At 42.3% G+C, this 14,188-nt stretch overlaps 1 protein-coding gene across 2 annotated transcripts in view; it reads left to right on the top strand.

The window, feature by feature from the left end:
- Window positions 1–14,188, top strand: part of TEDC1 (tubulin epsilon and delta complex 1) — a 75,343-nt gene that overhangs the window by 32,851 nt on the left and 28,304 nt on the right. The window lies entirely within an intron of this gene.

Genomic DNA, 14,188 nt, shown 5'->3' on the forward strand with positions numbered 1-14,188 from the left:
CATTGCCGAATTTTATTGTCAGAACAACAAATAGGCTGATAAATTCTGTAGGAATGACAAATTTTGCCATCTCCTGTTTTTTAAGCAGATTTCCATTGGTGATTACTGCTGGCTGCATCTTAAGTAAGTTCTTTAATGATATAATGACAAGAAGTTCTAGAATTATTGCCCTTTGATAAATTTCAGGGTTTACTAATGAACTGCATGTTAGACCCACGGACACACATGTTTTAAAAAGGTCAATTAAAACAAGGTTTTGGAATTTGCATAAATATGTTCACCAGTGCACTTTGAATAAAAATAGCAAAGGCTTTGCCCTTTTAAAATATTCGGGTTTTGCTCTCTTACTGTCTTTAACTTGCTTTTACTAAATGATTCTATTATTATTCATTGAAGAACGCAGGGAACGTGGACTGACTGTGCTAGGAGCTACAGGCTGGGAGCACCAATAGGGCTCTGAACAGGCAGAGGAGATGAGTGGCATGGGCAGTGAGAGCCACCTTGCTTTGGCTCTTGTTCAGGGAGGTCGGACAAAATCTAGAAGAGAGGCCCCTGGACAAGAGGCCTGTGTGAGGGCCTTGGGGAAAGAAGGTGGCTCTGATAATGTGAAAGAATTCAGACTATCTGGGTGAAAAGAGATGGGTTAAGGTACTAAAGCAAGGCTATGGCAGGAGGGATTGAATAAAGACGTAAAGATCAAGACTGGAGAGTTGGGCAGGACAGGGAGTGCCATGAATGGGGAGGATGAGTCTGTCTGGAGCCTGAGTCACTGTTTTGCTACTGATAGGATTCTGAGTATTCCCTAACTTCAGCAAAATATTTCATCCCCTTCCAGCGATGGTCCAGTGTAGTGTGACAACCTACTACTGCTATTAGTCTTAACTCAAGTATGTGAGGCATATCCAGTATCTCTAAAGGTTATAGTCCTTCCAGTAAGCATCTCTGATGCCTCAGGAGTAATTTCTGAAAGCATCTTTTTTTTAAACATGTTAAGATACTAAATTCTAAATTGGAGTAAAAGAAAATGATGGCAGTGCAACCTTAGTAGGATGCTTTTAAGTATGTTCCTTAGGATAATATTTCATTTTAGAACTGTTGGTATCATTCAGAGAGCAGAGTGTGCCTGCCCTGTTTCTGAGTCAAAGCTGTGGCAAAGAAAGTAGTTACTGGAAGCGAAGGAGTAGTAGTAAGAGTGGGAGAAGTGTTGCAAGAAGAAGGAAGCCTTAATGACCAAGGCAGTGGAGCATTTTCCTGGAGGCCTGATGTATTTATGTGCTGCTGAGTTCTCAACTCCCACCAACTTAGACTTTCCATGGTGGGCCATTGCTGGGGTGTTTGCCATTTTTGTGTGCCCGGTTTGATGCTCAGGGATCTAATTTGTAGAAATGTTCAGTGTTCCTTGCTGCAGCTGTGCTTGGTGGGATCTCTGGTTGGAGCCCATCAAGTGTTTTGGCAGTGCAGACAGCACTATGCAGAAGTGTCAGGATTAACCCCAGGCAGCATGCTAGGTCCGTGCAGCACATTGCTCCCCTGAAGCTCTAGATGGGATCCCAGACTAACACTAGTAGAGCGGTGTTAGTATGCCTTGGGCCACCTGGCTTGTTTCTTGCATTAGAGCTAATCAGCTGAGGTAGTGTGCCATGGTTATGTTGGCGTGGGAACTAACTCCATCAGAACTACCTAAAGCACGTCTGCAAGGTGTTGAATTGCGTGGGGTAGATATACCTATAAAGTGCTTTATAATGATTTATAAATTCTCAGAAAATTGGGTCTCAGAAGCTTCAATTAGGGCATCCTGAAGAAATGGAAGCATTTTTCTGTCATCTCTTTGCTTTCATTTCCCATTTGTAAAGTGATGATAATACTGTTGTCTCATCTCACATGGGTCATTAGGAAAGATAACTTGTTTATGTGGAAGTTAAAAACTCTGTCTTCGGAATATGATTTGAATGATGTATGGCAAATAAGTCTATGACTTCCCTCGGAAGAATAGATGGGATAAGATGCATTTTAAAGAACAGAAACAGAGTAGCTTGTGGAGTGAGCACCAGCTATTCTGTGCCCTCAGTGAGACAGATGATGCAGGGAAATATTTTGGTCACATAACTTTAGACCTTACCATATACACAAGAGAGTCAAATTAATATTGTTCAGGCAACTAGAATTCTGGTACTTTTTAACTTTGAATGCTTCAGTTTCCAACCTTTGTAGTAATACTGCTGGATTGCGCATTAGAAGCGTAAAACATGCTCATTGCCATGCACTGTGAACAACATTGTCCATTAAACTCAATTTTTTTTCCCCTGTTAAATTACTTAATTTGTTGTGTTGTTGTTCAGGCCACAGTTACTTTAGACATTTTGTATGCATGGTAGTCAGGTTGGTGAGAGCTAACATGGGAGCTGACCTATTAATATTGCGGAGGAGAGGAGATTTTGTATTGAATTATGCATAGGGCCCCAGCACCTAAATGCTGGAGGCTTGGAGGCTCACCCGAGAAAGCCGAAGGGAACCGAATGGTCCAGAGCACTAGATTTTTTTTTTTTTTTATGGTGGCTGTTCAAATAGGAAAGAATAGAAGCTGTAAGGTTGGATTTAATATGAAGATTACCTAGAAACTCAAAGTAAATATAACCTAGGTGCTGCTGTATGATGAGCTGGGTGTCTCAGGCCATGGCTCAGGAGGCTTTCAGAGTGCCTCGGCGACACTCTGCTGCTCTAAGCTGGCTTTCTGACCAGCTCCGAGAGTCCGGCCCTGTCCTAGAGTACTGCTTTTCTGTTGGTGCCCTGTAATAGCTGAGCTGAACAATGATGCAGGAACTGTCTTTAAACCGCCGATGACTTAGGCTGCTTGAAAGGTTTGTTTACCCTCTGTAGGTGATCCCTAGTTTGGCCTTTTGGTGGTACAAAGTCAAGAATGGAGTGCATGCTACAGCGCTGTGCCAGATGAAACCTGGCGCCTAGGGAAGTGCAGAGTTTGAGTCTCCTGCAGGAAGGATGAGCTGTACTAGGAACCCCATGTTTGTGTGATGAGGATGTTCAGCACATTATATTTAAGCAAACTGATCCTCTTAGCAGGCCTGCCTAGATCACCTCTAAAAGCTAGAACACTTGCTCTTTATTTTTGTTGTTTTTCTGGGAGAAAGCTATGCTGGTTTTATGCTTGGCACATTGAACGTTATAGAAACAGGAGAAAACTGTTCCCCTATTTTGCTGCTTCTGCCTGTGTATGTGGAAATTGCTCCTTATAGTTACTGGAGCAGCAGTAAATACTCCGTTGCAAATGAGATGATTTGGTTGTTGTTATGTGTTTCCTATAGAGTAGGAGAGTGGCTACTGAGAAGACAATTTAAAAATAAAATCAAAAAGCTCTTGGTGATTCAGATACCATTTTTCCTTCTCATACTTCATCACAAGCAAAGAATATGAGCTCAGGAAGCAAAGAAGCTGTCAGTGTGACAGCATGTGCTGCCCACCCCGTGCTGCATGGCAAGAACAAAGAATTTTATCCCTGCCTTTTTTTAATGATTCACTCCAGAGGAGGAGGAGGTGGTAGTTTGCTTTGTCATTTTCCTTCCTAAATTCCATAGCCAATTGGTTTTCAGTTCTTTTGCTGTCATTTATCACGCAAAACATGGTTTGTTATAGTAGTTATTAAGACCTGTTAGAAACAGTGGGCCAGGTATTAATTTGCAAAAGTGAGGCCGAGCCGATGCAACCCTTACCATAGGTGTTAAATCAGGAAGAATTACAGAGGTCAAATGGCTTCAAAGCTGCTTTTATATGGTGTTTACTTGTAGCTGGGTTCCTGATCCATTTTAAGAAAGCAAAGGGCTCTAGCCAGCTGGGCACCATAGAAGCAAGAGGATCAGTTTATGCAAAATACTGTATATTGATATTTCTAAGGCAGATGCAAACAAATTTTCAAAGAGATGAATTTGAAAAAAATATATATGAATGCTTTTGCCCTTGGATACTGCAGCTTTGTCTGGCTTCCTATTGGGGCAGACACTGGTGTCTTGGGTGAGCAATTGCTCTCCTAACCTTCCTCTTCTTCCCTGTTGTGCTGCTGCAGCAGGCTTTAGCTCCTTTCTGGAAGAAGTGGATCCAGACTTCCACATCATGACTGGAAGGTGAACTGGAATTATCTCAGAGCCGGGAAGTAGCTGAGGTCAGGGTGGAGCTTTGGGGTTGGTGGTAGGAGGGACAAATGTGTACCCATGAGAGTGACAATTTAGGGAGGATGGAGAGCTAAATGCTTCAGAAAGAGGCCTCTGCAGTAGCTAAACTCTGCTTTAGATCTGAAAGAACGAGTGTGATCAAAACAACCTCCTCTGCATTTCTCCTTTCCTGCAACTGTCTGTGGCTTCTGGTGATTTTCTGCTCATCCGATGCCTGCCGTTACCAGCTGATTCAGTTCCGCCTGCTCTGGGACAGACACTTTCCACCTCCACAGATCCTTCAGATCCTGCTGGTGGTTCCCTTTCAAAACAGTGTGAAGTATCCCATCCCAGAAGGAGGCAGAGACATGCAGCTAAAGAAATCTGAAGAGGACAAATAGGGACAGGGAAAGTGCCTGTGTTTGGGTATCACTAAAGGAAAATCCTTATAGCCAAGCTGGTTAGAGATGGTCTGGATAAGTGAATGAAAATTGAAAATTGCAAAATTGCTTGGACCACTGAACTCATACTCGTGGCTGGTTGTTAGTGGCATCCCTCAGGGATGTAGCCAATACCGAATTGCATGTGCCAGTCAATGCCCTGGAGGGCAGGGCAGAGTGGTTCGGAGTGGTCTAGACAGGCCATAGAAATGAGCTGAAAGGAACCTCAGAAAGTTCAGGAAAGGATAGTGCGAAGTCCTGCGCCTGGGATGGGATAACGCCTTGCAGTGGTACAGGCTGGGAGCAGACTGTCTAATAAGCAGCTTTGAGAAAACAAACAAAGAAAAAAAACCACATAGGGATCTGAGTAGGCAAGTTGCTCAGGAGCCAGCAGCGTCCCCTTGCAGCGAAGGTGATGATATCCTGGGCTGTGTTAGCAAGAGTGCAGCCGGCAAGGGAAGGGAAGGGATCCTGCTCCTCTGCTCGGCACTCATGAGGTTCCCCAGCACAAGGTCAGTGATGTCCTGGAGCAAATCCAGTGAAGGCCACCAAGGTAGTCAGGGCTGGAACACAGGATGTATGAGAAGGGTCTGAGAGGGCCAGGTTAGTTCAGCCTGGGGAAGAAAAGGCTGGGGGTAGTGGGGGGAATGCTGTTGCTCTCTGCAACCACTGAATGGGGAATGTAGAGCAGACAGGGCCAGGCTCTTCTCAGAGGTGCTCAGGGATGAGGGACAACGAACATGTGTTGGAACTTGAAAAATTCTGGCCAGATAGAAGGAAAAAAAATTACCATGAAGGTGGTCAAACGCTGGCACAGGGCCAAGAGAAGGGGTGGAGATATTCAGAGCTCAACTGGACAGAGCCCAGAGCACACCACCTTAGCAGGAGGTTGGAGTAGAGACCTCCGAGGTCCCTACTCGCCCAGGTGGTTCTGCTTGGCAACTGATAGTGTTATCAAAAGACCGGCCTCCCTAGCAGACAAGCAGCTCATTTGTTTCTTAAAGTCAGCTTTGAATCATTCACTTGAACTCTGTACCCAGTTTCACTTTCCCAGTGCCCCTTCTCGGGAAGGATGCTTTATTTTTTTTTATTACTCCAGACAGCTTTAGTGCTAAAATATTTCTTTAGATATTTTTTAAGCAAGGTGGCCTCTGGCTGCAATTAGTGTCCCATTGGAAGAAGTGGCAGCATTATATAGCAACACTACAGCAAATCATTCTACCTCATGGCATTATTACCTTGATCTGAAAATTTCCCCAGGCTGCAATTTGTCACTAATATTGCCTTCAGCTAAACTTAACCATACAAAAAAAGGAGTTAATAGAGCTGCAGTTCTGGAGTTGCCATCACCATTTTTTTGGATGAGTTATTACTTAGTACATTTTATTGACCAAGCATGTAGAGTTCTTGGTCCTTGAAAAATGATGCAGTGGTTCATCACGGACTCCATAAATTGTTGGAGTATGTAGCAGCAATATCCTAGTCTCCTACACCATAAGAAAGGAAGATATCTCTGAAATACAGTAGACATGTACTGTGCGGAAGCAGAAACTGCATTACCCAGCTTGACTGATATGAACAGTTGGTTGTGATTACCAGAGACAGCAACACTGGTAGGATGATACAGTGTTTCACTCCTGCTTTTGTTCTTTTGCTTGTTTTTTCCTGTACTTCACAGGATCTGTATGCTCTGTCAGGCAATGACATTGGCATACTATAAAATAATTCCACCTGAGACAAAGCAGTTAGAGTTAATCAGTTGTGGAGACAAGGATGAGGTGGCTCGTCATCAGTTGGCATTGGCTGGTATTTTTTGGTGGCAGTGCTAGCAAAGCCAGTGGTGGAGGAAGCTGCCCCTGCTCAGGTGGTGCTCTGGGCCATGTGAAGACAGGCAGGCCCTGTGGGGTCATGCAGGCCCAGAGAAAAGGTAGTACTAGCATCATGTCTGGTCTTTTTGAGCCGAATGGCGAAGTTTCTGTTTACCACTGGGTCAGTTGGGGCTGGTGTTCAGGAGCAAGTGTGCTGTGAGAGGTGTCTTGTCTCCATATTCGTAGCAAATTACTCTAACTACTTCATCATGTGACCTCTTGATCTTCCTAGGCAGGAGACTTCGAAGTTAAAATTGCTCATTTGTTGCCGTTCCTTGGTGCTGGAGTTTCAAAGGGTCTCATTGGCCCAAGCCAGTTCAGATCTTAACTGAGATACTTGGCCCTGAAGGAACAAATTAAATCTCAAGAAACACAATCTTCTGGGTAAGAGCTTTAAAAGTCATAACCCATGTCTTGACTTGCACCTTGAAGCTAACAGTAGCCATGAAGCTAACAGTAGCCACTAGATTGTAGAGCATCTGTGCAATATGCTCTTGGTGTCACTACTGTTGCTATTTTTACCAAGAGAAATCTGTTAAAAGCTTGGGCAGGAAAGGGACTTTAGATTTGTTGCTCTTCTCTTTTGCCAAGCTACGGCTGTTGGTGAAGGCTGATCTTGAAATGCTGCAGAGTTAGGATGATCTTGTGGTCCCCAGCTGAGACTGCTGTTACCCTGGATTCTAAGCACTCCCTGGACAAGTAGTCCCAATCTTCCAATAAAAGAACTCAGGCTGTTTGTGTAGGACTCTGTGCGAATGTCTGAATACAGCCCCATTTTCTCATTGTAACTTGCAGCTCTTGGACCAAATGGATGTCTTCAAACCAGCGCGTGGTAGGATAGGTACCCTCTTCTGTTACCTCAATGCAAAATGGCAGCCTCGCTTCCTTCGAATTCAGTCAAGTCCACTGCTGCGTCAAAAGGACACCTAAGTCACCTGGAAAGTCAGGCAAAACAGGGCAACTGCATTTTCCAGTCTAATCCTAGTTAAAGAAGTTAAATTAATGCATTGCAATGGCTTTGGTCACACTGAGCTGAAATGTGTTTTTTGAGGTGAGAATGCAGCTCAGACTGGAAGGAGACTGATAGGACTTTTTATAGCTTTTTAAAATTAAACTTAGCATGCAATTGGCCCATAATGTTAACTTAGCTCTACTGGCAGGTATCTTTGTTTTTCTAAGTAGCCAAAGAATTAGCGTTATAAAATCAGCCATTACTCGTGCTTTGCAAGTGGTTTAAGATTTGTGGTTCTTTTTAAATATGTTTGTCACTTAATTTAAAAGTCTCTGTTAAGAGAGCAGCAAGAGAAATGAATTGACATAAGGGAGGCTGTAGCAGACTTTAAATTAGTAGTTTGTCTTGTTGATAATGCACATTTTAAAACGTGTGAAAATACCTGCATGCATGATAGGTTATGATGGCTTGTGATAGAAGAGCTAGGTTGGGAGAAGTTGTATTTGTATCAAATTGGCAAGCTTAGACTAATCTGCATATGGAATAACTTTTTTCATTCATTATTTACCTGCCATGAACATCCTGCTGGGTCTTCAGTGGTGAATGCCATTCCTATTCACGTTTCTTTTTCTGTCGTTGGGTGACAGCTAATATTATTTAGCGTTGGTATTTGTTAGTGCTCAGAGGTTGGGTTCCTGTTGCCATGGATGCCGTACACGTCGGCGGTAGTCACGGTGTATATTCGATGGTGCCCTGGGACTCTGTGGAAGCCGGGCAGCCCTGTCCCCGAACAGCGGTGCCTTGAAGCGGCATTGGGGAAGCCCCGCTTGTCACTGCCGATCGAGTCCCAGGTTAAAGGTCCCCTGGTCCTTACGTGCCAGGAGGCAAAGGTGGTGGCAGGAAACGTCCCAGCAGGAGGGTAAAGACGTGACCGGTGTGCAGAACTTGTGCTACAGAGCCTCCTATTTTGAAGAGAAAGATCTAATGCTCCAGGGAAGAAAAAAGGGGTGAAATCCCTTGCCTTAGTGGGGGTTCGACATGCAGGCTGGTCTAGAAAAAGGAAAAAGTTCTTAGGCTTTGTGTGAGGATACTATTTTTATCTATTCACTGTCAAACGCAGGATAAGGATCTCAAGGAAGGACACGGTAGGTGGGTGTGATAAGCTGGTGACAAGGATGGACAGAATAATAAAGGGGCGAGAGGAAAATCTAAAGGGTACATTCCCCTGCCCAAGTTAGTAACCGTAAGGCGCATGTGCGCGTGCACGCACACGTGCACCTCTCCTCTTGTGACTAGCCCTTCTTCACGGTGCAATAACATGCAGCGTGGAAACCTCGTGGGGAAACTTGGATATTGGAGTGGTTCAGAAGTGTAGCGTTCCTTTCTGAATTCAGCTGAGTCTACAAAGTGAATTAGAAATAGCTTCTGTTTCTGTCTGTTTCTGTGCGTATTTTTCTGGTCTCCATTTATATAGGAAAGATGTTAAAAATACAGGAAAATGGGCAAGTATACAGGGGGAAAAAGAAGAAACTGAATATGTATAATTTTTTTTCTCTGTACAGAAACAGTCTGAATAAAAGCAGATGAGTAATGGTCTGTCTTTGATACCAGCTACATAGGAGTTCTGGATAACAGGAGAATGTGAACAGCTGTCAGGCAGTACTGTGATAAAATTTAATCTTGTCCTTTGAATTTTTCTGGCTGAGATTTCTCTCAAGTAAATTGTGACTTCTGGTACCCACTGGATGCGCTTTAACTGAGCTTATGTTCAGCAAAAGGTATTTAGTGCTGCCTGAAAATTCAGCTCTTCAGGCATGCTGAACCATGCACCCAAATCAGTGGTACGTTTGGGGAAGAAAATGAACTTCACCTTTTTCATTCTCGTTCATCTTGATCTTTGTCATTAAAATATAAAACTCACACTTTAGTCGTCTTTTTCCAGTTTTTTTTTCCTTTGGTCTTGTGCTTAGTATGTGCCCCGTCTTTAGGGAAATATGAAAAGTGCTTGATTCATGGACCTGTTCCTCTGCAAGTGAATTTCATTGTTAGTACATTCCAGTTCATTGCCTATCAATGTGAAAGCAGTATTACAGTTTTTATGTCCCAAGTGCCTTGTTTTGTTTGCTTTAAATTCCGTTTTCTCTCAGTTTCATTTTAAACAGCTGTTTTCTAAATCCTTTCAAAATAGCAATTATGTTTTATAATGATGATCTTTGTCACTGAAGTTTGTAACTAGCAGTTTGATTCCCTCCGCACAGCAATGTAGCACTGAGATAACTCGATGAAGTTGGAGTTGTGGTGAGGAAGAAACCTGGTGTTGATGAGTGGAGAAGGCAGGTCTCTTATGTTTTGGAATTTCACACATTTTCAAGCATCTAGAATTACACCGTCCACTCAAAGCTGCTCCATTTTGTATTTTTGGAGAAATCATAATGTGGAACTGAATCCTGTAGCACTGAGTGTGTCAGCTCAAAGTGTTTTTCTTTCCCAGCCTGACTTGGTTCTGATATCAAGATTTCCTCTGCTTTTTGGTGAGGGATTACCAGAATTAGTTCTGCTAATGTGTAACTCAGGGAGTATGTGCCATCCTAATCTGAATATTCTCTACCTACAGCCTGCTGGCTGTTAAAGGCTTGTATTTGTCAAGGTTGGCTTGCTTCTGGTAAGAGGTTCTTGTATTGGTAGCGGAGGAGATGAAGCTGTGTTGCAATTTTGTTTCTTTTTTGCATGCAGTATTTTTCTAGGTCTCTAAGGCCTTTATCTCAATTATTATGGTTTACTTCTGGAAATTTAAGTTGTGTAACTTTTCCGGTAGTTCTTTTACTGCTTTCCTGCTTTCCCTTGCATTCTCATGAAGGAACTTCTCTGCTTTTCTTCTCTCCCACAATTCTTAGGTGTTTATGACTTGTATTCTTATTTCCAAAATTCAAGTTGAATAGAGCCATTTCTTATTAAACAAATAAAAGTATGAAATGATACTTTCTGCACATAAGCTTTCATACAGAGCTCCTAAAAGCCAGCACATTCTAACTGTGTCTTAATAGAGAGAGCCTCACATCGTGCTTGAGAGATGTTGGTGTTTGGAGTGAGGCTTGCAGTGATCTGGAGTCTGATGCAAGTTTCCTGTCTACCGTCATATGTGAATAAGTGATGAATCAGCAAAGGGTTTTGTCTCTGAACCAAGAAACATATTTTTTTTCCTGTTTTTTTCCAAGTCTTAAAATGGGATGATTTTTCTGGATATTTAGACAGAGCAATTTTTGTTTTAAAATACTTTTGCAAGGGTTATGGTAGCTGAATTATGACCTGTGTGCATCAGAAATTAAGTACTTGTTGCAGGGAGCTCTCCGGAACTTAGCTTACGAGAAGGATGCGTGATGCAGCAAATTATTAACTATTGATTTCTATAATACTCTGCAGGCATCAATGATTTAGCAATATGCTAGTAAATACTATGAAAAAGATTAATACCTCAACAGGAAAAGTAATTACAAGTATGTTTAAATAGTGATTTTTGTGATTAGTGTTAGTGTGTTTTGTGGTTGTGTTAGATATGTAGATACGGAACAGAACTTTGGCCTGTGGTTGAGTATCCAAAACCACCTAGAAGATGTTGTCACTCAGGTGTTTGGAAATTCAAGTTTTCAAAGTTTCTTGAGGTGTATTAGCTACGCCGAATGCTGGATGCTTGTCCTTGGGAATCACCCCTACGTACCAGAGGAGAAGAGGCATGTTATTTACATAGTTTACTTTTGGTTGCATCACTGGAAAGTTCCCAGCAAGGTGCTCTGAGGCATCTCAGTTAAGCACAGTTTAGCCTCTCTAAAAAAGCTATTGCCCGCAAGTCATTTGCGCCAGAGATAGTTTCTTTGCAATGGTTCAGAAACGTTGTTACTGCAAAGTGTTTGCTCTCAGCATTCATTATGGAATTACTTCTCCACAGAGCTTGGCAATTTGAATTTGTCATTACTTTTTCTCTCAGTGTAAGTATTTTACGGCAATAACTTCCTCCAGAAAAAAAGGGGAATGGATTTCTTGTCTTAATTTTGTGTGCAGAGAAAGACGATCTTCATATGTTATCCTTAAGCATCATTTAGGTTCCCACAGAAGGACTATTTTTGACTTACTGCTTCTCTCAGTTCAGGAGACAAAATGAGTGCCCTTCTGCAGATGTGAGTCTTTAAATTTCACTAGGAGGGACAGCTACGTCTGGGTCCTTAGGTCAGTGAAAATGAGGAGGGAGTTTTAGCTGCAGCTTGTGGATTTATGTCTTGCATTAGAGACGTTTATGTAGCAGCAGAAGTGGAACTGCTTGTCAAACGTAAAGCCATCTCTGCCTGAATCATTATTGGCACTAGATGAATAAGAAAAGAGCACTGGATTTTGGAAAAATGCAGAGGTACAGCCTGGGCTTTCGTTCTGCCAGTGGCAAATACGGCTGAAATACCAGCCGTAACACTCAGCCTAGCTGCTGTGGCTGTGATGAGTCTGTCTAAGGTACTGTACGCCTTTGACCTCAAAGTCACCAAATACATAATGTAGTTAAAGAACAATACACGCTGAAGTAAAAGAAGCTTGAGGAAAGTATGAAGTTGGGGGGGCAGGATGCTGGCTGGTATAGATGGCTCTTCCTTCGCTAGGGGCAGATACATGTGAGTGAAAGCCTGCTGCCTCTGGGTCATGTGGAGACTGGGCATGTGATCAAATTAATGGCATGCAGGTGTGCAATTTATTTCCTGTGGCTAACACTTACTCGTTTTTATGTTTTTTGCTGCGGTATTTCAAGGATATTTGTAGAACATTAGCTTTTATTGTGTTCTGCTTTATTCTCTGTGCTGCAATAACTTCCCAGTCTTGCAAGGGCTGTATAAAGGATAGCGCAGAATATTGCGATCCAGAAACAGTGACTTTGGTCCCAAAGGGTAGAAACTAAAATGCTGGCTATTGCAGGTGGCCTGACAGTGTCACTGAGCATTCCAGCTAGTTTGAAAATTGTCCTCCTAGGGTTAGCTGTGTAATCATCCCATTACTGATTTATGGCTCAAACAATGTAGCGCACTGTTGCTGGGTATTTCCAAGGATGGTAGTATCTTAGTGAAAAGTGAAGGCATGATAGCTAGGTGAATCAGATGGATGCTTCCCAGCTGTTCGAGTATTGCATGACTAATAGAGCATTTTAAAAAACAAACAAAACCCTGAAAGGCTTGAGGATAGGAGACTGCTCAGGAAGCTTTGCTTGTTGTGAAGCTTGGTTTGCTCCAATGGCTCGCTAAAATGTCTGGTAAAGTTTCTGAACCTTCAGTTGTGGTCTGAAAGCAAGTGGTTGTCCTTTTCAACACTATGGCCCTCCTCTTTCAAGGCTAAGACTAGAGATGATGGTTATGTGTTTTCTAAGACTGTTTTTTAAGGCTTGAAAAGAAAAGAAAAGGAAAAAAAAAGCTCCCCATTCCAACTTTCTGTTCTCCTTAGCTGTCGCAAGATGTGTGTGCTGCAGTCATATGCAGCTCATGGCCACATTACAAAGCTGCTTTAAAATCAAGCAACTTAGCTGTTGCCTGAATATTTAATCAGCTCTTCAGCTGGATTTTACTGCCAGCATCAGGTCCCATAATGTAGCCATTTGTGCTGTAGATGTACCTATGAGCAGAAAAAAGGAGACAGAAACCTATTTTTCGACTTTGTGGGCCACCTTTCTTATACCAGCTAATCTTGAAGCTAGCAGAATCAGTAACAGTAATGCAAAGTGTCAGTTGCGTGAATAAATATGTAATGATTGCTTTTTGGATCCGGCAGTATTTTAGACTGAACTGCCAATAATTTCCAGCAGTTAGTTTTGCAAAATACCTTTCTTTCTCTGATTTCTTTATCTTCAAGTTATATCTCAGAATAAAATTGCAAAGCCAATTCATGTTTCATAGTTATTTCAGTTCTGTGTTATGTAGTAAGTAATTAAAACCAGCAAATCTGGCAGTAGATAGTTGTCTGTATAAGGCAAGTTTAGCTAAGTATCTGGTATTCCTCTTTGAGGATCGTCCTCTTTGAGGCCATATTCTGTTTGTGTGTGTCCTTAAAAAGTTGCTATTGGTGTCAGGTTAGCATTAAAATTGTTCATTTCAAATAAATGGCCAGTATTGAAATTGATAAAGCCAGTAAGTGCTGGTTTATACCTGGTCAGTTCATCTCTCATTCTTTCCAAGAACTTTTGTTTTACTAGTTACAAACAGTTAGTTTTGGAATCTTTGTGTCTTTCTCTGTATACATATGTGTGCCTGCATGCTCATTGTATATATATCTACACACATAGATTTATAAAATATTTATAAATTGTGTTGCTAGAACACAACCCCTTTCACTTCTTCGGGTGCTCTCAGGTAAGTAGGGGGATTCCTCATGCATGTGGCTGTGTGAAATAGGTAACATTTTTGGAGAGTTTTTCCATGCTATTTTGGAGCGTCACAGTTCATCTCAGCTTGAGTGATCTGAATGAGGGAGGAAAGGTTTGGAGGAGGAGGCAGGTGGGAGATGAGACTCTGGAGTTGTGAGTTTCTGCAAGCGTGAGCATCTTGGGAAGGGTACGTTGGAGTAGTGGAAGTACTTGTGTACCACAGTTGGCGTTATTACTGTTGAGTATGAGACGCCACAGTTAAAGACCGATTGCCTCAGTTTTAGCTGAGTGAAAAGGCTGTGCATAGCCTGGAAGAGAAAGTGGTGTTTAGACCCTAAAAGCTGAATAACTGTGAGTGAATGGGTAGATCAAAAAGATACTCT

Source organism: Dromaius novaehollandiae, chromosome 8, assembly GCF_036370855.1.
Source record: "Dromaius novaehollandiae isolate bDroNov1 chromosome 8, bDroNov1.hap1, whole genome shotgun sequence".
Taxonomy (NCBI): Eukaryota; Metazoa; Chordata; class Aves; order Casuariiformes; family Dromaiidae; genus Dromaius; species Dromaius novaehollandiae.